The sequence below is a fragment of the Bos javanicus genome, chromosome 11 (assembly GCF_032452875.1).
Source record: "Bos javanicus breed banteng chromosome 11, ARS-OSU_banteng_1.0, whole genome shotgun sequence".
Classification (NCBI taxonomy): domain Eukaryota; kingdom Metazoa; phylum Chordata; class Mammalia; order Artiodactyla; family Bovidae; genus Bos; species Bos javanicus.
The window spans coordinates 41,094,888-41,121,782 of NC_083878.1; positions in this window are offsets into that span (position 1 = coordinate 41,094,888).

Sequence of the window (26,895 nt, forward strand, 5' to 3'; positions counted from 1 at the left end):
GTGACATGTATGTACGCTTTAATCATCCTAAAATGAAATAGAAGATCTGCATATTCCTTTCCTTCTATGCCCTGGCCCCTTGAACTTTCTTCTAAGTGAATTATAGCCTTTTGTGATATTTTTCAATGACGAAATTTAAGAAACTGTCCCCGAGATGGATAGAGGTAGAGCTGTCCTTCTCCTAAAATTCCTTTTAAACGAACACTAATTTCATCTTTGTTCATTAGCGGTCCCCATGATGAGTTTGTGTCTATGTATTTGAGGAATCCTGAGCACTTTCCTGGGCCAAAAGGTGTTCTGGGAAGGAGATTTTTGAAGCTGTCCCTCAAAGGAAAAGTTGCCCAATGAAGTGAGGAAAGGACTACATTTTTCCCTTGCAAATACATTGATAAAAGAGCTTTCTGCTGAACTCACAAGCACCCTTGAACCTTTCAGTTTGCTCCCAGCGCTCAGATCCCAGTGTTTCTGTGAAATGGCAGAGAGAAGGAAGACCATTCTGGGGCCTAGCATGCAAATGAGCAAACCACGTAAAGGAAAAGAAAATTTAAATCCTGTCTATTGTATTCTAAGCAGGTTGCTAGCAAGCCTTTGTGGAGCTGGTATAAAAACGAATCTCATCTTCCTGCCATGAAAACTAAAAACATATTTTATTTCCTCACTCACATCAGCAATTTTTGTGCAGTTTTTATCTTCAAAAAGGTTTTGTTTTTAGGAGTTTTGTGTGTAACATTTTCATTCATGATACAAATTATTTTATCTGCATCTGTGCCTCTGATTTAGACCTTAATCTCCCTGAGATCTTTAGTTGTGGAATGTCTCACTTTATTTAGATTCACAGGTAGTCCTCCCCCTCTTTTAAAAAGTGTTGGAATTAATACTATTTGCTCAAAGGAACAAGCAGTTTTAAAAAGGCACTACATCGTATGGGGCATGCTTTCCTAGTGAAGCAAAGCAAGTTAAAATCCTCTAGATTCAAATTCCCTTCTCTTTTAGCTTTCAGCTGTGAAGAAAAGGATTTTCATCTAGATGTGAAAGATGGTAATTGTACAATAAGGGAAAGGTTCTGGCCAATAGGAATGTGCCTGAGGGATGTGAATAGAGGACTTACTAGAAAGGAACGCCTGACAAGCCACGCAAAACAAAATGGTCAGTGAATCAACTAGGCACTTTGTCCACCAAACCAAAAAATCCGTTTGGCTAGTTCCCCGCTCCCTTCCCCACCCCCTGCTATAGTCACCAGAAAAAAATTAAAATGATTGATTTGTTACAGTCTCATTTCATATACAGAGAGTGTGTAAGCCTTAAGATTTATTTGTCTCTATCATTGTTTTCTTTTCCCTTGTCAATTAAAAGTCTGGGTATGATATAATTTCATATTGGTTAGAGGAACCAACCCATTGTCCAGCAAAAGCCTCTGTTCTCGAATAATTTTTAAAAAAATATTTTACTTTGAAACAATTATTGATTCATGGGAAGATGCAAAAATAGTATGCAGAGGTCCCTTCATCCAGTTTCCCCCACTGGTAACATCCAATATGATTTTAGTACAACAGCAGCACCAGAAAGCTGAGATTGACACCATCCTTAGACCCTGTTCAGATTTAACCAGTTTAATGTGTTTTCATTTATGTTTTTGTGTGTGTGCACCTGTGTAGTTCTAAGAAATTTTATCAAATAACTTTTTTCTTTTTTTAACTAAATCTTCTATTATTTCAATGTTGTATGGCAGTCAAAAGTAAGCTTTGTGTTATTGCTGTTTGGGTTGTTTTTGGCCATTTTGTTGTTTAAGAAGTGGACTCTTCACAGACATAGGAACATAAATGTTCGATTTAAAAGTGATGACCTAGATTTTGCAAGATATAATTATAACCAAAAGAAAAGCCCACATAGATAATTCATATAATTTGATTTTTATCACAACTCAGATATTAATTTTTAATTACACTTAGAATGATAATTTTTCACCTTTCACACATGCATACCTGCGTGCACATACACAGATACAAGCTTGCTGGGACCCTATTTTGTCTCCTTGATCACTAATTGTTGTTTATGTGTGCATGCACATGGAAATAGCTACAGACTCAACTTAGATTGAATTGATAGATCTCTAGGGCACAGATAACTTCAATGAGGAGCCAGTAAACTCTTTCGAAACAGGTGTTGTTATTGTTATTTTAGTTGCTCAGTCGTGTCTGACTCTTTTGCCACCCTACGGATTGCAGCCCATCAGGCTCCTCTGTCCATGGGGTTCTCCAGGCAAAAATACTGAAGTGGGTTGCCATTTCCTTCTCCAGGGAATTTCCTGACCCGGGGATCAAACCCCTGTCTCCTTCATTGGCAGGCGGATTCTTTACCACTGAGTCACCAGCAAAGCTGGTGGAAATCACATACACATCAGGGCCAGATAGTAAATATTGTAGTTCTTGCAGGTCATACATCCTCTGTGGCAACTTTTCAACTCTGCCCTTATAGTAGGAAAGTGGTGGAGACTATATGTAAATGAATGAGCTTGGCTGTGTTCCAATGAAACTTTCTTTATGGGCACTGAAATTTGATATTCATATAATTATTTTTCTTTTAATTTGTATTCCCATATTTAGAAATGTGTAAATTTTTCTCAATCCCAAACAGACCTTTTACCAAAACAATCTGAAGGCTGAATTTAGCTAGTGGTCTGTAGTTTTCTAAGCCCTACCCTGTACAAAAAAATGGTATTTGAGGTGGGGTATTTTCATTGATGTGTGTGTACACGAAAGTTTTCTTCATCCTAACCTCTAATCTTATTCTCACCGTCACTTGAGAAAGCACAGACAAGCTATAGGGAAGAAACATGTTAACAGGAGAGAAAGCTCTTGATGCAAGAATATAGTAACAGTAGATTTCTTCTTTTTTCCTCTCTTTTTCTTTCTTTTTTTTTAGTACTTTCACATTGCATTAAGGGAACAACTCGAGTTTCTCATTTTCCCCCTATTTTCTTGTCATGGATATATTAGCAGTACATGATGCATACTAATTATAAAGTTGGCTGTAACAAGAGTTCCTCTTGTGAATCCATTTAAGAACTGATTGTTTACTATCTTTTTCTGTAAGTATAAAATTTTAATTATGCCACTGACAGGAACTGTGCGTGATACAGTGCTCTACATTTATCACTGGGAGAGGGCCAGTTGCAGAGCTGTTTGACTTTGGAGAAATCCTGATGCGTTTGCAATGTTGAGCAGCAGGTGCCACATTATTATGTACAGAAAAGCAATTAGGAAGCATATTGGATGAATGGGGAGTGCATTAATATTAGCAAGTACATTTGTCAGTGGTTTTGATGCGAGTCTTTTTCTTTCCTTTATGCAACATTAAGATTGTGGCTCTCATAAATTCTCCCCTTAAATTGCCATCTGTTCCCTTGTCAGGCAGTAGTGAGGTAGAGAAAAGTTTTCTTGACAAAATGAAAGGGATTTCTTTTATTTAAAGTAGAAGCAAAAGAGCCAATAGAAAGTTGCAGAATTGTAGGTTGTGCAGTTGGGCTTTGCGTGTGTTAAGTAATTACCTTTGAATGTAACATTAAGTGTGGAACCCTTTGATTTTTACAGGTTGCTATTTTTTTCCCCAGTCATTTCATGTATTTTAAAATTCAATAGGAAAGAGTTATAATTAGATTAATGCAATGACAACCAGCAATTGGCCACTTGGGTTAGGAAGTTTGAGGAAGGAATTGCTGATTTTTTTATTGCAGTGCGTCTTTCCATTTTGTTGGCCCATGACCATATTCCCATCTGAAAGGATTAAAGATTAATAACTAGAATGTCTCCCCTCTTTAACTCTAGAGTATTTCTGAAGTAAATAGCACTCGGTGCAATAATAATTGAAAGAAATTCTCTGCACATTGTGTACTATAACAACTGGATATTATCTTCATGACAAACTCTGATGTATAATTATATAATTATATTTTCCAAAATCTTCACTAATGGAAAAGAGTAGTGAATAAGTGACTTTGGTTAATTGAGGTTTCTGGTTAATCAAAAAGTAATATAATTCCTTTAATTCCAACTACCTTAACTGAAATGTTTTTTCTTGAATATATTTGTTCACTTTTTGAATTTAGCAGTGGAGTATATAAAATATCATTAAATCTCTGCTTTTATGCACTTTCCTCATTTTTTATCTCAGGCATTTTCTTTCTGAAGGCATTTTCCTTCAGAAAGAAGGGAGAATTGGTCTCAACTCGTACCTCACAAAGAGCATAATATTAAAAAAAAAAAATCTAGTGTTGTCAGTGTATTTTTTTCCTACATGGGAGATCAAAAGCATTTGGTTGAAATTCAAGCTGCCCTGTTCTCTGATTGAGTTCTCATTGATTATAGGCACAGAGTATAGGGAGTTACGTGATTTTTCCACCTGTACTAACTGCTGTCATGTGTAACCTGGTCTGTTTAACTTGGTGAACTTGCTATAAATAGCAAGTTATATATCTTTCCTTGTGGTTCTCTTGGGTCTATAACTTGCTGTTTGTAGCATTCTTACCACAGCCACCTGTACGCAGGTGAGGTCTTCTCATTTCCTCTTCTATCTGTTCCCAAGGTAAGAAAGGCTTACTTTGGAAGACTAGTCCACACTCACACAAAACTAATGTATAATTAATGCTAGTTTATTCATTTAAAACAAAATTGGGTATGGCATAATTGGCCAGCATGTTTTCTCCTTGCAGCTAGTCTTGTTAAAATGCTGGGGTTTAAATCCTGTATTTTGTTGGTGAGCAAGGGCTCAGAGCTGCTGGGTTTATCTGGATCTTAAAAGCTAGTGTCCTCAGGTTCTCATAGCCTTATGGATTTGTCTCCACTCCTGGGGCTCAGTTGTCCTGGACCCTGGACAAAGATGGAGACACTTTGATAAACTCTTGATTTAGGAGTTCTTCTTGCCTCTTCAATTTCAACTCTGTTAGTTATGTACACATTCCTTTGGCTGGGTATTCCTTTGGATAATCCCAAATTTTCTTCATCAGACATAGGCAGTTTCTTGCTGCCGCTGCTGCTGCTGCTAAGTCACTTCAGTCGTGTCCGACTCTGTGCGACCCCATAGATGGCAGCCCACCAGGCTCCCCGTCCCTGGGATTCTCCAGGCAAGAACACTGGAGTGGGTAACAGTTTCTTACATGACTTATATTCAGAGATGGCTGAGTTTGCTTATTAGGCATTGTTTTTCCACATCTCAAAGGGATCTTAGTTCTACATTCTGGGCTACTCATTGTTGTTATTGTTTATTTGGCTACCCATCAGCACTTACTGGCTCCTTTGAAGCACCTGGATCGTCAAGGACAGTTTTAAAGTCTAACCTTGGAGTGATTATGCCGTGACCTTTCATCCTCACACTGGACAGCTAGGCTGGGCCAGATACACTAAAATAGAAATCAGGTGAGAGGAAGGAGGGTTAACTAGATAATTCAGGAAAGCAAAACTACAGCAGTAAGGATGAAAATAGCTTATCAGCTTTTGCAGTGAACTTAACGTTTTTCTTGGTAACTTCTCTTAACAGTCCAAGGAAGCAGACTTGTTCACCTAAGGTCCTGCAAAGGAGGAAACTGACCCTCTGCTGGGCTTCCAGACCATTCTGGAGGGAGGATCAGGGTTAGCAGGCAAATGAGGACCTATGTACTCTGCATCTCGTGCCGCTTCCTACCTCTCAGCCCTCGTCTCAGCTATTCTTATTTTACAAGGGAGGGTCTTTTGACTATAAATAATCCACATACAGGCTCCAGTTTCATCTGATGTTTGTTAAAACCTCCAGTTTGCTTTGTCAGGGTAAGTGGATCCTAACCCGTTTCACTGACTTTGAGAGTTTTGTTTAAACCAGATCAGGAGATGTCATCATGTCATGTCCAGTGGCAAAGAGCACTGCACTTGAAGTTAGGAGAGCTGACATGTACATGAATTTGATGGACAATTGGGGCCAACCATTCAGTCAAATTAGACTTTACCTGTAAAATGAAAAAGTTGGCCTTAGATATCTTCTAAGCCCTGGTTTGGGGGTTTTGTCTATCTCATATTTTCCAGAAAGTTCCTGAGCTCCTCATTGTTCAAAGACCTCAGTCCTCTGTTTGGTGGGGATGGGGTGGCAGTGTTTATCTGGATGTACTTGGGATGCCTGGGTTCCAGTCCCTCCAGGCAGGGTACAGTTCTGTGACTCAGGCAGGTAGATTCCCTGAGCTCTGTCTTATTTACAGAGTGATAATGCAATGAGGATGATCATCTTAACTTTGCTGGTTTCACAGGGTTGTGTGAGGATCAAATGAGATAATAGTTGTGAAAATATTTTTAAAATTATAATAAAAAGAGTCCATGTACTAATATTAGCAGTCTTTGCTAGATCATCATCTCTCTAGAGGATCTATCGGAGAAGGCAATGGCACCCCACTCCAGTACTCTTGCCTGGAAACTCCCATGGATGGAGGAGCCTGGTAGGCTGCAGTCTATGGGGTCGAGAAGAGTTGGACACGACTGAGCGTCTTCGCTTTCACTTTTCACTTTCATGTGTTGGAGAAGGCAATGGTAACCCACTCCAGTGTTCTTGCCTGGAGAATCCCAGGGACGGGGGAGCTTTGTGGGCTGCTGTCTATGGGGTAGCACAGAGTCGGACACGATTGAAGTGACTTAGCAGCAGCAGCAGCAGCAGCAGCAGCAGCAGAGCACCTATTCTTCTCTTTTTTGGTTCACCGGGTCTATCTTGAAGGCTAGTGACAAGTGCTGAAAAACATGCAGTGTCACTTGGGGATGTCAGAGCCATAGTCCTCTGGGACGACATTTCTGTAGGAATCTAGGTAGTCCCCAAACTCAGCCTATTCCTGAAGCCACAGAATAGTCTCTGGGAAGATATCTGTATATTTAAGCCTCATAGAGCCCTGGCGGGCTACAGTCTGTGCAGTTGCAAAAGGCTAGGGCATGACTTAGTGACTTGAACATGACTTAGCAACTCAACAATAGCAACAAGTCTCACAGAGGAAAGAAAAAACCTTACTATCCCTTAAAAAAGTGTTTTAAAATATGAATGTCTGGCAGCCTGAGCATCTACTGGTGGCAAGAAAAAATGGTCTTCTGAACTTTTTAACTGGATATCAGTCACTGCCTTCCAGCCATCCAGACTGTCAAACCCAAGACTACTTTCTGTTTTTTACTGCAGTAAGATCTGAAGCCAAGTGTGTAACCCTTCTCGGCATATCTTTTGGACCTTTTGTGGTTCTATAATTATTTATTTATTATTATGAAACCATCACTTTGCATCTGGGCGTGAGTACCATGTGGAGGGAGAAAATGTTAAAAAGAGAAGCAAAAAGTCAGAATTGTAACGGTTTGCCAACTAAAGTGATCTCCATACACCACCCCTTCCATTTCTATCTACTATCCTCTCCTCCTTTGTTTCTCTTCCTGTTCACATTGTGTGCCCTGCTCATTTCAGTGCCACCACCCACTTAGGGGCTTCCTTGGTAGCTCAGATGTTCAAGAATCTGCCTGCAGTGCAGGAGACCCTGTTTCAATTCCTGGGTCAGGAAGATCTTCTGGAGAAGGGATAGGCTACCCACTCCAGTATTCTTGGGCTTCCCTGGTGGCTCAACTGATAAAAAATCTACCTGCAGTGTGGGAGACCTGGGTTCAGTCCCTGGGTTGGGAAGATAGCCTGGAGAAGGGAGCAGCTACCCACCCCAGTATTCTGGCCTGGAGAGTCCTATGGGCTGTATAGTCCATAGGGTCGCAAAGAGTTGGACACGACTGAGAGACTTTCACTTTCACCCACCTACAGTCAGACCTCTTTGCAGGAATTTAATTAGGTGTACCTAATGGCCAAGTCCAAAATGCGGTTGAATTTTGGACCGCTTACCTGTGTTTCTCCCCTATCCTTAGTGACCTGCTTTGTTGAATCTAATCTTGGTAGAATTTGGCATATCTCCCTCTGTCAAAACTCAACCACTCTTTAGTCATTTATTATGCACAATTGTGTCCTGTATTATTAATCTTTTGTATTTCTTCATTTGGGACTAATTTTGTATTTATTTGAGTCCTGTGTATGGATTAATGTTTTTGTACTTGCTTGAATCTTGTATATCAAGGAGAGTGACATAGGTTGTTTGTCTGTTCTTTCTAATTGAGGATCACATTTGTCTGTGGTTTCTCAAAGCACTTCTCAAAAGTTATATTTGAAATGAATAAGAGAAATAATGTCTTCGATACACAGACACCCAATAACAGCTCCATGCCCCCTTTGGAATTATTAACTTAATTCACTTCCATGAATATTTTTTGATAATCTCAATATTTTTTGAATCTCAGTTTCAGCACCATTTGTCAGTACTGTGCAAGTTACTGGGAAAGGGAAAAGAAATAAAAGAAATATAGAAGATGATCCCTCTTCTAGTGATTTTGTAGTTTGGTGAGAACAGGAGTAATATGTTGTTTAGAGAAACATAACCTAACTGTAAATTTAGATGTAAAAGATAATACCCAAAGAAACTTAGGGATGATGCATAAATCAGTATACTAGAGTTCATGGGTGGAGGGGGCAGCGGAATTCTTGGAAAGGGAAGGATGTGAAATAAGCCTTAAAGGATAGACTGAACTTGACAAGAAGAGGAGGAGCAGGAGGGACACAGTAATAGGAGGATACAACAGGGGTAAATTTATAGAAGGTAGGAAGGGGCGTGGCATGATTTGGAAGGCTGTGGCATTGGACCCCAAATGGGGCATCTCAGATGATGAAGACTGGGACCTTATTATCAAAGATTTGAGGTTGCAGCTAGAAGGAGGTTGCTTGAGTTTTGAAACCAGAATACAATATATTAATATCAAATACATGTTTCTAGGGCTTCCCTGGTGGCTCAGACAATAAAGAATCTGCCTGTAATGCAGGAGACCTGAGTTCAATCCCCAGGTTGGGAAGATTCCCAGAGGAAGGCATGGCAACCTACTCCAGTATTCTTGCCTGGAGAATCCCTGTGGACAGAGGAGCCTATCGGGCTACAGTCCATAGGGTTGTAAAGAGTCGACACGACTGAGTGACTAAGCACAGCACAAGTTTCTAAGAAGCTGAATGTAGCTAATAGTCTACAGAGTAGATGGAAGGGAATAAATGGAGCTCAGTCAGACTGTGTCATCAAATTTAAGCTGTTCAAATGGGAATCTGTTGGAGTCAGTCATTGAGAGGTGGTGACTGCTGGTTCATCCTAGCTGAGTGCTGGACTCAGGCAGTCGGAAACTCCTCACCCCCTCTCCATGGGATGTCCATTTTACCCATTGCTTCCACAGTTTGAGCTGTTTTCAGCTCTGAGAGTGAGTTGTTGAGACTGCCCAAATCAGTGGAGGCCTCTATATAAACTTTTAAGATTCTGGAGGGTAAATGTGGAGATCTGCTTGCCTGTGGCCCCCAAGACAAGCCTCTTTTATAAGTGCCTTGCTTATTAAACCTCCACCTAGCAGTCTGGAATAGCCTACTTCTTTTTTTGTGTGGGGCGGGGCGTGTCTCCTTGCCCTCTGCCTGACAGGTTTCAGATTTACCCACAGAACTCCCAAGGTTATGAACCAACAGTCATATTGCTTTACATTTGTTAAAGATAAACAGAAGCATATTACGAGTTTATTTCAGCAAAAATTGATCTGAATCAGGCAGCACCAAACTGGAATTGGTTAAGAGTGTTCCATTGACAGACAGGAGCCTGGGTAAGATTTTTATACCAAAGATATGGAAGCCAAGCAAGGAAACCTTTTGATTGACTAGAGCTTCAGGTTGCCTTATTTGGGAAAGCCTAGTTGGCTGTGATGAATTATCCTTGGGTTTTGACTTCTTAACCTTGAAGCGTGTACAGGTGTAGGCTTGGTTTGCCAGTACAGACTGCCAAGGTTTCAGAGCCACCCTAGTCTAATGGCCTCCTTTTTCACTTAATTTAACACAGTGTTATAGTATTTTGCAGCTTTCAGAGCACTTTTGCTTACATTGTCTGTGTAAGACTCAGTAGAACACAAGCAGGTAAGTAGGGCAAACCATATCTCGATCTTTGTGGACAGAATCATAGACGTAGTGATGTTAAATGTCTTACCCAGTGTAGCTGTTTAGAGCTGGTGGAATCGGGACTTGATTATGGGAATGCAAATTTTGTCACCATCACCAGGGACCAGAAGAAACACTCCTTTCTTCGGTCTTCAAGTTGGTCTCAACAATCTTGAACATGCAGAACATTTCACTCTTGAAATTAGCTCACTCAAATTAGGCAGACCAGCTTCACTCATCACTGGGTCAAGTTTTCTGCTTACAAACACTGTCCATTTTATTAGAATTCAAGCAAGTATCTCTTAAGATGCTTTTTAAGACTTTAAATATATTGACTAAGTGAGAGAGATTCTCAACACTTTTAGAGGACCACCTTCGTTACAAGCTAGAGTTTTGGTCTGAAGCCTTACTCATAAATACTCTAGGAGGATGCACTCAAGGGTTTAGGACCATACATTATAACTGATTTTTTTTTCTTTAGAAAACTTTTTATTGAAGTATAGCATTAATACAGGAAAATGTACAGCTCAGTAAATTTTTACAAATTGCCCATACCTAGATCAAGAAACTAAACATAATAAGTATCTTAGAAGTGGCACTTACGCTACTTCCTAGTTGACTGACAACAAATAGTTGTTCTCTCTTTCTTTTTTGAACTTTGTTTATCAGATATATTAATTTTTGAAAATGTCATTGCTTTTATGTTTTATATGCCTATTTTAAGACCTGGAAATAGTTAACATTCTTTTATTCTTTTTGATCTTAGTGTTCCCTTCCATTTTTTAGCTGTATATATAAATATTTTTTGCGTATAGTCTCTGGCACTGTTATAAAAGATACTGTCATTTTTAGGTAACCTGGAATAATTTTGATATAGCTAAATTTCAATTTGCAATCCTTTCACTACTTTGACAGTTGCCATTTGATTTTCAGGGTTTCACCACCTTAGACATTTCTCAGCTTTCTTTTTTTCTCTTTCATTTTAAATGTAATCTATAGACCTTGTGATCATTATCACCTAGATGGTTCTCATTCAGTTTGCTTTACTAGATCTGTCATCTGTGTTAATCTAAATCAGGGGATTTACATTAACAGAATCTAAATTCTGTTAATCAGAATTTTGATTAACAAAATTTAACAAAATTTTTGATTAACAAAAATCAGAATTTTTCTGATTCAACATCTATATGTCAATAGCAAGCTCAGTGCTTGATTTCCTCTGTTTAGTATATATCATTTAATGACCATTATAATCCTTTGTTATTACCAACACAAAGCTTGTTATTATTTTCATAAGGCCCACAGAGTTTGGTACCTTTTTTGAACTGTGATATATTTTAACAAAATAAATCTTAAAACAGTACCTGTGTCAGTTTACTAGTTTTGTTCTTTCAGCGCTTGCTATTAAAACCCACACATATGGAGATATTGTGCTACTGGTGGTGACCTGGCTCTGTGATCCTGCCCTTGAAATTTTGTGAATCTGAGTCATAGGTCTTCCATAACCACGTGTCTGACTTAAAAAAAAAAAAAAATCTTAGCACCGATGTCTGATTCTGAAGTCACTTTTATGCCTTATGTTTTTCCCACATTCTGTCCTGAACCTGATCACTGTGGTTCATTTGAGTAAGACTTTGATTTGATCCCTATGACCTTAGCCTCTTTCCTAACTATGATTAACCCACTATGCAAATTTAATACCAAGAGTCGGGGAACTTACCCCTACCACATCCATGTCTAAGACTTCCATTTTGCTTGTGCCAACGGCCCTACTCTGATTCCTTTCTGACCTATGCTGTGTGCTGCAAGATAAACATACTCAGGTTAGGATATCTTGCAATATGGTTCACTGCTGTCTGTGTTAAGGAAGGAAGGTTCTTTGGAAAGGGAGAGGAGAGGCTCCTAATTGCATCTTCTCCCACATTCTCTCCAGGAGGGAGCAAAAGACATATCAGGGACTTTAAGTGTGACACCAAAGTTTTGCCTGCGAAGGGTAAACAGTCCATTTTCAGGAAAAAAGTAAATCTTATTATTAGATGATCAAGAACATAGATAAATCCAGGTAGATATCAAAGGGCTCCTTTCTCTCCTCTCTTTTTCTTTCTAGTGTCATTTTTTGTTGTTTGGGGTTTATGTTTCTGCTTCTCTCGTGAGTTTGGTGTCATAGTCAATATGATTTTTGGTTTTCTCTCTGGATAAAGCTAATTGGACAGCAGCAAGAACCCTTGGGCTCTTAGATTTTGCATGTCATCTGCATCTTTTTTTTTTTTTCTCTCCCTCTCTCTCACACACCAATTCTCACCACCTCTAGTTGTCTGACACACTTTCTTATGCTCAAAGCTTCCTTGTCTCTTTTGCTGCTGCTGCTTAGTCACTTCAGTTGTGTCCAACTCAATGCGACCCCAAGTACTGCAGCCTGCCAGGCTCCTCTGTCAATGGGATTCTCCAGGCAAGAGTACTGCCATGGCTTGCCGTGCCCTCCTGCAGGGGGTCTTCCCAACCCAGGGATCTAACCCAGGTCTCCCACATTGCAGGTGGGTTCTTTACCATATGAGCCACCAGGGAAGGCCTTGTCTCTTTTGGGTCTTTCCAAAGAACTGCCTCCCAAGAAGGAGAAACAAACGATGGAAGAAGCAGAGGCAGGTGACAAAGGGTGAAGTAGAACCAGCCTGCCCTTGAGTGTTCTTTGTATCTCTTATCTTTTCCTTGGAGATGGTGGAGAGACCAGGAGGAAATCTTAGCACTTTCAGTTGTTCCTGCTCTTACAGGAAGAGGGGAGAGGGTCCTATCTGATGGTGTGGTTTGGTGTCAGAATAGAGGGAAAGCACCTGCTAGCCTAGCCCCGACTGATTTGGTAAAAGACTGCTTCCTCCGGGTTTGTGAGCACCCTGGCGAGTCCTTCATGGACTTGATTCTCTCCTCTTAACAGATATTTGTATTCTTTTTGTGAAGGAAGAAAGACAAGATTTTCTCCCTTGGGGATAAAGAAAAAATTACATTTTGGGGGTGAAGACACATGATGCTTTACATAAAAAGTCATCAGTTCAGTTCGGTTGCTCAGTCGTGTCCGACTCTTTGCAACCCCGTGAATCACAGCACGCCAGGCCTCCCTGTCCATCACCAACTCCCAGAGTCTACCCAAACTCATGTCCATTGAGGCGGTGATGCCATCCAGCCATCTCATCCTCTCTCGTCCCCTTCTCCTCCTGCCCCCAATCCCTCCCAGCATAGTTACATTCTAATCCTTTTTTCTCTTTTTACCAGAAGAAGGAACTGGAGATCTCAGTTCCCCAACCAGGGATTAAACCTCGGGGCCAAATCCTACTGCTAGGGCACCAGCGGACTCCCTTAGTTTGTTGGTTCTTATCAATAACAAGTATTAGGAGCATTCAGTGCCCTTGATGCTAGGATTATGAAGACAAAAGAAACATCCCTGACATCACATCAAACTCTGATGACTGTTTACAGTCAAGAGGGGAAAATGGGCTCATAAAGAGATGATGAAGCTCATATGTGACACCTGGAGGCTCATGAGAGCATGGGAGAGGGATCTGTAATCCTGCCTGAGATTGATGGTGGAGGGGATGGGTAGGAAAAGCTTCTTGTAGCAGTTTACTCATTTAATGTAGAAGGACGAATGAGTGAAAGCGTGATTGAGGTGAGGTGGAGGGAGAAGAGAGAATGACATTGTTGGCAGAGGGTACAGCATTAGCAAAGCTTTGAAGCCAGAAGCACACGTGTGCACAGAGGGAATGTCAAGCAGTTCAGCGTCACTTGAGGATAAAAACGGGGGCTGGCGGGAGGGGATGAGAGATGAGGCCGGATAATTAGGCACGGGTGTCGTCTGCCATGTGAAGGAGTTTGGACCTTTTTCTATAGCTGAAGAGGTGCCAGGGAAGTTTAATGGGGACATGACATGGCTCTTCCTTTAACCTGACCATGACTTCAGTTCCATCCCACTTTGAGGAACTGCTGGGTATTTGTCAACCCAATGGTGTTGGAGGTGTTTTCCCCTGATAAGTGGACAAGCTGAATTCTTCAGAGAGATGCTGCCTGACCCATATGGCCCACTGACAGTTTGACAGTTGACAGCTTTTAGTCAGACTAGACTCACTTAAGCTGCTTACCCATCCTGAGGCGTGCACACGGCCAGAGCCTGGACTTCACATCATTCTGGCTGTCTTAATTGGGCACTAATTAAATGTTTTGGCTGGAAACCTCTCCTTGCCATGGCTGAATGGACTCATTTGAGGCCAATATTTCAGGGAAACATCTTGTTAGGCTGATCTGATTCCCTGTTCAAAAAGAGAATGCACATATTCAGTTTGTTTCTTCTTATTTCCGCCTAAGGATCTATTATATTTGTCTCCTTTGAAAAAAAAAATGAGAAATGTAAAAGGATATGTGTGTATATGTCCATACGTGTATATGAGTGTATGTATTCACGTGTACATGTACTACATATACTCACAGGTATTTGTACTCTCTCTCTCTCTCTCTCTCTCTCTCTATATGTCTATATACTCACACACACACATAGGACTCAGAATAGAAGCTGATGGAAAACATAGCCTTGCAGTCAGGCGACTAGAGGTCATATCTAAATTTTACTGAAGATTTACTTTAGACTAAACGTAATTAATCTGTTTATGGCTTAATTTCTGTATTTGTGACAGAGTCACCAGAGACACATTGGAATTTTACCGTAATCAGTTCAGTTCAGTCACTCAGTCATGTCCGACTCTTTGCAATCCCATGGACTGCAGCACACCAGGCCTCCCTGTCCATCACCAACTTCCAGAGTTTACTCAAACTTGTGTCCATTGAGTTGGTGATGCCATCCAACCATCTCGTCCTCAGTCATCCCCTTCTCCTCCTGCCTTCAATCTTTCCCAGCATCAGGGTCTTTTCCAATGAGTCAGTTCTTCACATCAGGTGAGAAGGCAGTGGCACCCCACTCCAGTACTCTTGCCTGGAAAATCCCATGGACGGAGGAGCCTGGTAGGCTGCAGTCCATGGGGTCGCTAAGAGTCGGATACGACTGAGCAACTTCACTTTCACTTTTCACTTTCATGCATTGGAGAAGGAAATGGCAACCCACTCCAGTGTTCTTGCCTGGAGAATCCCAGGGACGGGGGAGCCTGGTGGTCTGCCGTCTCTGGGGTCGCTCAGAGTCGGACACGACTGAAGCGACTTAGCACTTAGCACTCACATCAGGTGGCCAAAGTATTGGAGTTTCAGCTTCAACATCAGTCCTTCCAATGAATATTCAGAACTGATTTCCCTTTAGGGTGGACTGGTTGGATCTCCTTGCAGTCCAAGGGACTCTCAAGAGTCTTCTCCAACACCACAGTTCAAAAGCATCAATTCTTTGGCACTCAGCTTTCTTTATAGTCCAGTTCTCACATCCATACATGACTACTGGAAAAACCATAGCTTGACTAGACAGACCTTTGTTGGCAAAGTAATGTCCCTGCTTTTGTTTGCCATAATATTTCAGTGTGAAACTTAGGGATGAGGGTGATTCATCTCTAATCTTACGGGGTTTACAGAAGGATTGATGGATGGACAAAGATCTTTTTCTACATTTACTTAGCTATTGTTGTTGTTTAGTTGCTAAGTCGTATCTGACTCTTTGGGGCACTATGGACGATAGCCCACCAGGCTCCTCTGTCCATGGGATTCTCCAGGCAAGAATACTGGAGTGGGTTGCCATTTCCTTCTCCAGGGGTTTTCCCCACCCAGGGATTGAACCCTCCATCTCCTGCATTGGCAGGTGGATTCTTTACCACTGAGCCACCTGGGAAGCCCTTACTTAGCTAATACATGCTGATAAAGATTTCTTTCTCAAAGCATTACCAGGGGGCTGGGGCTCAATTCCCAGGGGGCTGGGGCTGGGGCCACTCTTCGGTTTACACTGAAAAGTATCCAAAGGGTGTCTGCAGTGTCTGGAGGAAGAGACCTGCAGCAGATAGATTGGAGGAGAAACACTGAATAGACCATCCATCTGTGATCTTCAGGAGCCAGTTATACCACTATTGCCCCCTGGCACAGACTATCATTGCTATGAAGAAGCAATCATTTCTTTAGTAATTTCTTCACGTGCTGAAATTAAACCTGTCCTGAATGTTGCTTTTCTGGAAAAATAAATTTAGTGTTGTGATAATTGTTTCTAAAATAATGATGGTCTCATTGTATTAAACAAAAACTAATGTGAAAATCCTCTAATGAGGATTTTCAAAGGTTTGCATTAATTCCTAAATTCTAGTTTTCTCTGAAAAAATAGAATTAGATAACAGGGTTCAAAGATGACATTTTCTCTGGAAAAGGAAAAATAAAATGTGCTCCAGTTCAGGTGTCTTCACTTGACTACAACATTAATATATATCGTATCCACTAAGTGGAGGTTTACAAGACAAAAACCTCATCAATTAGCTATTCTTGAATATATTTGCATTTGATTACTAAGGAGTAACTTGTTCCTGGTCAACAATACAACAATAGTAAAACACAAGGAAGGAAAACTCCACTGTGTCTGAACTAAAGTGGATCTTCAGAACCTCTGTGATGTGTGTGCTGCTTTAGGTCTTAAGGACACATGAAAGTGTCTGTTGAACTTTCTCGTATTCACTTTATTTAATGAAAAATGTTTTCCTCCTTGTTCTGCCACTTCCTTCCTCCTCCAGATCCACTCCTCCTCCTCCTCTTTTTGTTCTGAGCAATGATTCTGTGTGTTCTCTTCCTATTTAAAATTTAAAGAGTTACATTTGGGAGAGGAACAATGTAGGGAAAAGAAACCCCTGGAGTGTGTCTGATGTGATCGTTCTCCTCTGTGCCACCATTTTCCTCCCGCTGTGGGAGCGCTAAATGATAATGCCTGATACCTTTCTGAATAAAGCCTGACACGGTTTCCAGCTGTGAGCATGTGATCAGTTTTTATGTTTGATTTTTGCACATAAGTACACTACTGCAAGCATGTCCACAAACTACTTCACAAATGCTTAAGGGGGGAATTGCTATTGAGTGAATCAAACATTAAACAAACACTGAGTGATTGCACTAAAAAAAAACCCAAAAAAACAAAAAACCCTACATTTATTTTAGAAAGCTATGTTTCTGTTCAAACCCCGAATTTTAAAAAACATTTAATTTCTGTTGAATGGTCAGGTATCACCAAACAATCAACTCTCAAGGAATTTATTTTCGGGCCAATTCTAGTCTGACATAAGTTGTCCAAATAGAACGGAGAAGGTGTTGCTCTCTGTACTTTGCTGTCATGATTAAATATGATTGTAATTATGCAATGGGCTGGTTCATTTGTGAGAAACACTGATTAACATAATCCTCTATTATGTCATCTTAAAATGGAGTCTTATAAGCTATGATTTTTTAAATCCATATTTTTCTTGAAGCAGCATATTGCACATCTATGATCCTGGGTTTAGTGATGCATCTTGACAATATTATAGTCTTAGATGTCAGAGCATTCTGTTTTAATGTCTTTCCTGTAATATATAATATATACTTCTTATTGTTAATGCATTGATATCCATGAAAAGACTACCTATTCAAATCACTTTCCTGAATTTAGAACAAAAATAAATTATTAGTATACCTGTTAATTCTGAAGGCCTACTGCTGACATTTATAAAGTCTGTGGTATGCCATGATGTTTGTTAAACACCAAAACTTATCATAGAGGATACTTCTTCCTGGCTCACTGATCAGAGGAGGAAAAAGGTGGGAGGGCACTCCAGAAGGAATACACCAGCAGACAAAAAAGAAAATTAGTTTACTATTAGTGGTAAGACAGTTCAGTCATTGGTTGGAATTTAATGGTTTAGATTGGGAGACGAGGCGCATAATTTATGAATTACTGAGAAATACCTGTAATTACATTTTTTAAAAGAAAGAAAAAAAAGAAACAACAGCCTCTTTCATGCCAAGTTCTTGGTTGTCAGAATCCCACTCCTGGCAGTCTTGCAAGTCCCAGTTCAGGAGAGTGGCCCCCCTCCTAGCCTCAGACTTGTTTACTGGTTATAATACTAGATTTGGAGGGACAGGATCATTACATTTAGTCAGAGTCAAGATGTCAAGTTTCTCAGCAAAAGTAGGAGACCAAAATCAAACATTCCAGTCCCGACTTCTGCTCCTGAATGCGGCAGCATGAATGTGCTCCATGACAAAAATGGATACTGGAAGGGGTCATTCTGGGATGACTCTTGGTGGGGACTTGCTTGTTTTTTACTTCACGGGCATCTACTTTAAACTCTAGCAGAACCTTTCCAGGGATGATCAGTTGTTTTCTTACAGAAATCTGGTATTTCCTGATTATCCTGATTATTGACAGAGTTTCTAGCTGCATCTTTACTGTGGGTGACATGATTAAACCACCGCTGACATCCAGTCATGTTTAGGGTCAGTCATTACAGTATCAAAGAAAGTAGAGAAATAAAGGAGATGAATGGCAGTTAGTTATTCAAATCTCTGCAGAGATATGGGAGCTGCTCACTGATACTACTTTCATGAACTTTTTTCTTCAGTGTATGGGCAAAAGAATAAGGCTAGCCATTCACATAAATACTGAATCTAGGAATTTTGGGGGATTGAGGATTGTTCCCAGTCTTGTTTTGGATTTTGATAAGCCATCAACTATTTGCCCTCTGTCTCAGTTTCTCTCTCTCTTTCTCTATATATATATATACACATACTACACTTGTATCAGGCTTCCCTGATAACTCAGTTGGTAAAGAATCTCCCTGCAGTGCAGGAGACCTTGGTTCAATTCCTGGGTCAGGAAGATCCACTGGAGAAGGGATAGGCTACCCACTCCGGTATTCTTGGGCTTCCCTTGTGGCTCAGCTGGTAAAGAGTCTGCCTGCAGTGTGGAGACCTGGGTTCAATCTCTGGGTTGGGACTCGAAGGCGCCAGAGCATAAGTTTAGTAGTGTGTCATACAGGCTTAGTTGCCCTGCGGCCTGTGGGATTTTCCCAGACCAGGAATTGAATCAGTGTGTCCTCTCCATTACAAGGCAGATTCTTAACCACTGGACCACCAGGGAAGCCTGAGGTATATGTTAATCATACATATATTGAATAGGTGTTCAGTAAGTGCATATGTCGGAGAAGGCAATGGCACCCCACTCCAGTACTCTTGCCTGGAAAATCCCATGGACAAAGGAGCCTGGTAGGCTGAAGTCCATGGAGTCACTGAGGGTCGGACATGACTGAGTAACTTCAGTTGCTTTCACTTTCACTTTTCACTTTCATGCATTGGAGAAGGAAACGGCAACCCACTCCAGTGTTCTTGCCTGGAGAATCCCAGGGACGGGGGAGCCTGGTGGGCTGCCGTCTATGGGGTCGCACAGAGTCAGACACGACTGAAGCAACTTAGCAGCAGCAGCAGCAAGTGCATATGTGAGGACTGTCATCTGTCATCTATCTGTTCATCCCTCTATCCATGTATCCCCCTTTGAAGTGTGAGATTAGTAATTGCCCATCTTGCTTCCAGTTGGCACATTAGAATTTAAATTAAAAAATATGGTATTTGGAGAGTGATTGAGCATTGGTGTAGACATTTGCCAGGATTAAAACTTCCAGAACTGGTTGGAAGATGTAGGGGAAAAGAGCAGTGGGGGAGTGGAGAATTATCAGAAAATTTATAACAACTGAGGTATCTGTTGGGCTTTCTAGGTGGCTCAGTGGTAAAGAATCTACCTGCAAATGCAGGAGCCTCAGGAGACACAGGTTCCATGCCTGGGTTGGGAAGATTCCCTGGAGAAGGGAATGGCAACCCACTCCAGTATTCTTGCCTGGAGCATCCCGTGGACATGCCAGGCTACACAGTCCATGTGGTCGCAAAGAGTCAGACACGACTGAGAGTGCAGCAGAGGCATCTGTGTCATGAGCAGAGTGGTCTCTGTCCAGTCTTTCTGAATTTGTATGCTTCCTTTTTTTCTGTTAAATGCAGATAATAATATTTCTTATTCGCATACCCTGAGTAGTCGTTTCCAAACAGCTGTGACATACCAGACGTCCTGCAGTTTATAACGTGGAGAGACAGGGAAAGGGAATGTCACCTTTCAGTGTACTATTTAAAGAGGGAAAGTGGTATCCTAGACTTTCACTGTGATCCCAGCTCCATCCCCTTAAATTTCATTGGCTAGAACTGTGGTGCAACCTTATATTTTCACCAATCACTGACAAGATGAATGAGTCTTTCCGAGGCAACAAAATAGAGGCCTGTGCTCGGTTCAGAACTAGAAAGGACAGTTTTCTAAAGCTGTTTTCTTCAGTGTCAGATAGAAAAAACCTTTCTGGCCCACCAGTTTAGCATTTTATGGACTCATCACAAATCTTACCTAAATCCTGTTTGCTTTTAAGAAGTGATAGTAGCTTTTACAATGTTTCAGTTTAAGTAATTCAGAAATTCTTTGGAAGGATGAATTAATGAAATAGTAACAGTCAAGACTACCTTACCGTTTAGGTAAATCCAGATTCTTCATCTACTCCTGCCACCACTGTTTCCCAATTAAACAGCCAATAGAGTCAGTCCTTAGAATGGATTAATGACCTGCAAAATTCCATTTACACATAGCCATTCTTGAGTTTTATTAGTGGAAAAATACAAACTGATCTGTGGTCATGGATTATTACAGATTCACTCCAGACTGCTGAACTAAACTCTGATGAACCTGCGACACTCTCCATTAAACCTCAGAATGAGCTTTCTCTTAATTGGGGAGTAAGACGGGAAAAGTAAACTAGTGACTGGTAAATGCCAGACTTGTGAATCATTGCTTTATTTTGGACAGAGTGTTGAAACATTTTTAGATGTGCATGGAGGTGAAGCCAGGGAAGGGGGAAGAAGTGCATTCATTTACTAAGCCATACTCTGTTCTAGGCAATAGTAATTTTAAAAAATTAAATATAATACAAAGCAGGGAGTATTGTAATTGTTTTTAGATGATAAAATTGATATCAGAAAGAGTAGGTGACTTGTGCCAAGATAAATAATTAGTAGTGAATCTAGGATTGAAACAAAGGCATTCTATAGACACTTATTGAGCCAGGCTCTAGAAATAAAGTAGTGAAGAACCCAGACAGATCTTTGCCCTTCTGGGGGCCTACTATCCACTGGAGGAAACCAAAAACATTTTTTAAAGATTCATTCAAAAATATACATGATTATAAATTGTGATAAATATTATGAAGAAAAAGCGCACAACTTCCATGGGTGTTTTTATCACGTCATCTAAGTGGAGACCTAGAGGAAGGAGAAATATCATATAGGTGCGGAGTGGAAAAACTTCTGTTCTCTGTGAGGAAATGGCCTGAATTTCAGCCTGAAGTGAGAGCTGAGAATTGGCCACTGTGACCAGGGCATGGTAATTGAGGGCTGATGAGATGAAGCTGGAAAATAGTCAAGAATCAGACTTTTGTAGAAGTTTAGAAAAAGTCCCCAAGATCGAATTAGATTTTTATCTAAATGCAGAGGAATACCATGGCAGCAGGGAATGTCATAAGGAGATTTACAAAATCACTCCTGTTGCCATGTAGGAAATAATTGAAGGGATTATTTTTTAAATATCAAGATAATTCAGTAAATATTTTAAATGTTAATTGTATATACGTCTAACTAGTGTTAGTTAAGAATGCAAAGAAATAGAGGAAAACAATAGAATGGGAAAGACTAGAGATAGATCTCTTCAAGAAAATTAGAGATACCAAGGGAACATTTCATGCAAAGATGGGCACAGTAAAAGACAGAAATGGTATGGACCTAACAGAAGCAGAAGATATTAAGAAGAGGTGGCAAGAATACATAGAAGAACTATACAAAAAAGATCTTCATGACCCAGATAACCATGATGGTGTAATCACTCACCTATAATCAGACATCCTGGAATGCAAAGTCAAGTGGGACTTTGCAAACAAAGCTAGTGGAGGTGATCGAATTCCAGATGAGCGACTTTAAATCCTAAAAGATGATGCTGTGAAAGTGCTGCACTCAACATGCCAGCAAATCTGGAAAACTCAGCAGTGGCCACAGGCCTGGAAAAGGTCAGTTTTCATTCCAATCCCAAAGAAAGGCAATGCCAAAGAATGATCAAACTACCACACAATTGCACTCGTCCCATACACCAGCAAAATAACGTTCAAAATTCTCCAAGCCAGGCCTCAACATGTGAACCATGAACTTTCAGATATTCAAGCTGGATTTAGAAAAGGTAGAGACATCAGAGATAAAATTTCCAACATCCGTTGGATCATGGAAAAAGCGAGAGAATTCCAAAAAAGCATCTATTTCTGCTTTATTGACTACGCCAGAGACTTTGACTGTGTGGATCACAACAAACTGTGGAAAATCCTTAAAGAAATGGGAATACCAGATCACATGACCTGCCTGCTGAGAAATCTGTATGCAGTTCAAGAAGCAACAGTTAGAACTGGACATAGAACAGACTGGTTCCAAATCGATAAAGGAATACATCAAGGCTGTATACTGTCACCCTGCCTATTTAAATTCTGCTCAGAGTACATTGTAAGAAATGCTGGGCTGGAAGAAGCACAAGCTGGAATCAAGATTGCTGGGAGAAATATCAATAACCTCAGATATATGCAGATGACACCACCCTTATGGCAGAAAGTGAAGAACTAAAGAGCCTCTTGGTGAAAGTGAAAGAGGAGAGTGAAAAAGTTGGCTTAAAGCTCAACATTCAGAAAACTAAGATCATGGCATCTGGTCCCATCATTTCATGGCAAATAGATGGGAAACAATGGAAACAGTGAGAGACTTCATTTTCTTGGGCTCCAAAATCACTGCAGATGGTGATTGCAGCCATGAAATTAAAAGACGCTTACTCCTTGGAAGAAAAGTTATGAGCAACCTAGACAGCATATTAAAAAGCAGAGACATTACTTTGCCAAAAAAGGTCCATCTAATCAAAGCTTTGGTTTTTCCAGTAGTCATGTATAGATGTAAGAGTTGGACAATAAAGAAAGCTGAGCACGGAAGAATTGATGCTTTTGAACTGTGGTGTTGGAGAAGACTCTTGAGAGTCCCTTGGACTACAAGGAGATCCAACCTGTCAATCCTAAAGGAAACCAGTCCTGAATATTCATTGGAAGGGTTGATGCTGAAGCTCAAACTCCAATACTTTGGCCATCTGATGCAAAGAACTGACTCACTGGAATAAATACTAATGCTGGGAAAGATTGAAAACAGGAGGAGAAAGGGATGACAGAGATGAGATGATTTGATGGCATCACTGACTCGATAGACATGAGTTTGAGTAATCTCTGGGAGTTGGTAATGGACAGGGAAGCCTGGCGTGCTGCAGTCCGTGGGGTCTCAGAGAGTCAGACATGACTGAGCGACTGAACTGAACTGAATTAATGTTAGTTATGAGTGCATGTTATGAATGAATTTGCAGGCCCAAAGTGATACAGTGCTTTAAAGATAGATTGTATTTGATAGATAGCTAACATTGGAGAGAGACTTGTTTGCTAAAATGGGTCTGAAAAAATGTTGTTAGATAATTCTAATGACAAAATATGTATTTTATATTTCATTTTGCAAATGAGTAAATGAATAAACTTTTCCCCCCATTCCTCTTCACCTATCGTAATTCTCTCTCTCTCTCTTTTTTTTTTTTTCCTACTTCTTATGCATTTATACATTAAGAGACTGGGCCTTCTAAAACTATCTGCTTAAATTAATTTCTTTTTTTGAGAACTTGACATTCTTTAAATTAAAGCTTCCTAATGCTAAATATCTAGCAAGCTGCTGAGCAGTTTTACAGTAGGAGAAACCAAGTGTCCAAAATGTACCTCTGCCCTACAGTTTTTAGAATTTAAAATTATAGCTGATTAGACTGTATGAAAGACATATTGAAAAGGTTCCTAGTTGTCTTCCCTACCCAGAGACAGTGATGGGCTGTTATTATGGGGAGTGTACTGGTGTTTCTATGAAGAAATTATTACCAGGGGTGCAAGTGAATGCTTGTCCATAAAGACAAGCTTTGACCCTTAAGATGTCTGCTTATATTATATGCCTTTTCAGTAGCTGTCTGATCCACAAGTGAACTATCAACCCAAACTAAAACAGAAAAACAAAATAAAAAGCAGATTTGGGAGGCCACATAAAAGATCATCTAACTTACCTGTGTTTATATTTCAAGCAGAGAATCTTCTAAACTTTTTGAAGTGGTTGGGTTCTTTTTGTTTGGTGTCATCAAGGAAAGAGACTGTCTCTTCCCACTGGATCTACATATATGCCAAAACACAGTCATAGCGCGCCTGGGAGAATCTCTTGGTGAGCAGGTCTAGAGTGGGTGACTGTTTGGTCTTTGTGCTCCCTGGGATGCTCCTGGTGACCAGGTTTTGAAGGTGCTGTCTGTCTGAATTGTCTCTTTCCTTTTCACCTTCTGCTTACCCTTCAAAATGCGGTGATGCTACCTTTTCAGGGCAGCCTTCCCTGAATTCTCCTTTAGATTAAATTAGATTACATTCCCTTGTTATGGACCCTCTGAGCACCATGGCATTTATCACAGCTGAAATTGTACAAGTATTTGCTTGGTTATTTGATTAATATCTAGTTTGTGAGCTCCATCAGGTTAATGACAGTGTCTGCTTTTGCTCAGTGGCATCCAGCATATATAAATGTGACCAGGTGAAGGCAATTGCTGTCTCCATTGGTACCATAATAAAGTAGTATTTTAAAGATATTCATTACCAAGATTAAGTTTATTGTGAAATATATCTCATTATTTTTTAGAGCTCCATACCAATTCCTTCCCCCTTTTCAAATAAATCAACTGAATCATGAAAATTGAAGGCTTTTTGCAGTTAGTTTCAGTATTTGTCTGTGACCCAGACTTAGAAATTCATTTTACATCATAACTCTGTACCTGCATGCATCATATATATGAATAAAAGTTTCACAAAAAACTTCTGTTGTATTGTACCAACTCCCATTCTATTATTTAAAAAGAATCTGATTATAAACTAAAAATATATATTGTACTTTCCACTAACAAGTTGTGATACAATATTAGAAAAGCACTTAAATGGTTCATCTAATTAGGATTCTTCCCATTACAAGATAAATGACTCAAAATTTAAATTAAATAGCCATTGATAGTATTATGCATACTTCTTGCTTTCTTTGACTATTCTGTACTGAACACATTTTTTTTTTTTTTACATTTGAGTGTATTGCACTTATAATCAGAAAAAGATTAGGAAATTAAAGTTGTCCAGTGATTATATCGTCATTGCTATAATATGTACACTTCTTTGGTTTTGAACATTCTAAATCTTAGCATCTCACTAATCTCTCAATTCACATTGTCTCATCTCTCCAAAGATTCCTCTTCTTCAAATCTTCACACAGTCCTCCAACTTCCAATTTGTGCTCTAAAGAGCTATTATGTAAAACTGTTTTCCTGGCTCTTCTTTTGCAGTCTCACCCACTCACATCCAATATATAGATGCTCGGAAGACAAGTACTGTGAGTGTCGCTTACAATTTAGACGATCAGCTTCTCGCCAGGAAATGCACTTATTCCAGTATTCCAGTATGTATGTATGGTACAAAGGACATCGTGTTGTTGATGTTTAACATTGTTTGTTAGTATCATTATCAACATAGTAATGTTATTAATAGCATTGTCAGAAACAGCAGCAATCACCAAGATAACAGCCTTAACAACAGTGGCATTTACAGTATGCCATTATATTAATTATCACAATGGATCTGACAGGCTGCTCCAAAGAATTCACATTAGTGAATACTTTATGATTTTAAACTCAAGAGGAAAACCTGAAGCTACATCAATCCTAATACGCCCTTGTCTTCATGTACCTCCCTTTTTCCCTAAGTTTAAGAAAACAAAGAGGAAAATGATAAAACTGTTACCAAACCAAATTTATTAATGGGATTAAATAAGTTGTTAGCTGGGTAATAAAGGGATGTGACAAAGAATGCATAATTTTTTTGCTCTGTAATTTGATCACTGTCATTTGACTGGATGCAAGTAGTTCATCAGAAGGAAATGTGTGTACCCAGCAAGAAGAAACCATGAGAGGCAAGGACTCTTGCGTATTTAATATGTCTAAATATACTTCAGTTGACAAAATATTTTCCTCTGTTGGGGAAAAGAATGGCATATCAGAATGGCATGGACCCTGGAAGCTAGTTTTAAAACTTTGTGTGTTGTGATTCTGTAGTCATGAACATTAAGAGTGGGATAAAAGTCATTATCAGTGGAATGTTCTCTCAATTTAAATAGAACTGAACTTCACAAAGCAATTTTTTTTTACTTTTGTATAAATTAAAAGTTGATTATAATTTATAAAATAAGCTTCTAATCCTTATTCTGAAAGTTTATTTACTAATCAATAATGTACTTACAATTCCAGTGTCACTGGGCAGATTTGAAGACTGAGTAATCAAAATGTTCTACTGATTAGGGGTTCCTGGGAAATATAAGATTATCTGCTTGAGTTTTATAGACTCAGTTTCTATGGATGTATCCTGCCTTTATTTTTGGTTATATGAAGTAATTATTAGGTCCAAAACTGTCTTCTTTGATGGTATGCTATTCAGGTAGCTTATCTTAGAAACTTGTATCACTGATGGCCTTAGGAAGTCATTGAGTATGTGACATTAAATTCTGGAGATAGTCATGGATAGGCAGCAGTCTAAAAGTACATGATGCATACTGATTTCTAGTCAATAAGAGCATATTCTTGTTTTATATTTATGTTTGGTGTTATAAAAGTTAAACTTGGTAAAATAAACTATTTGTATTTTTAGGTTTTTATTTATAGTTGTGTTTAATGTTTATTTATTTGAAAGTGTA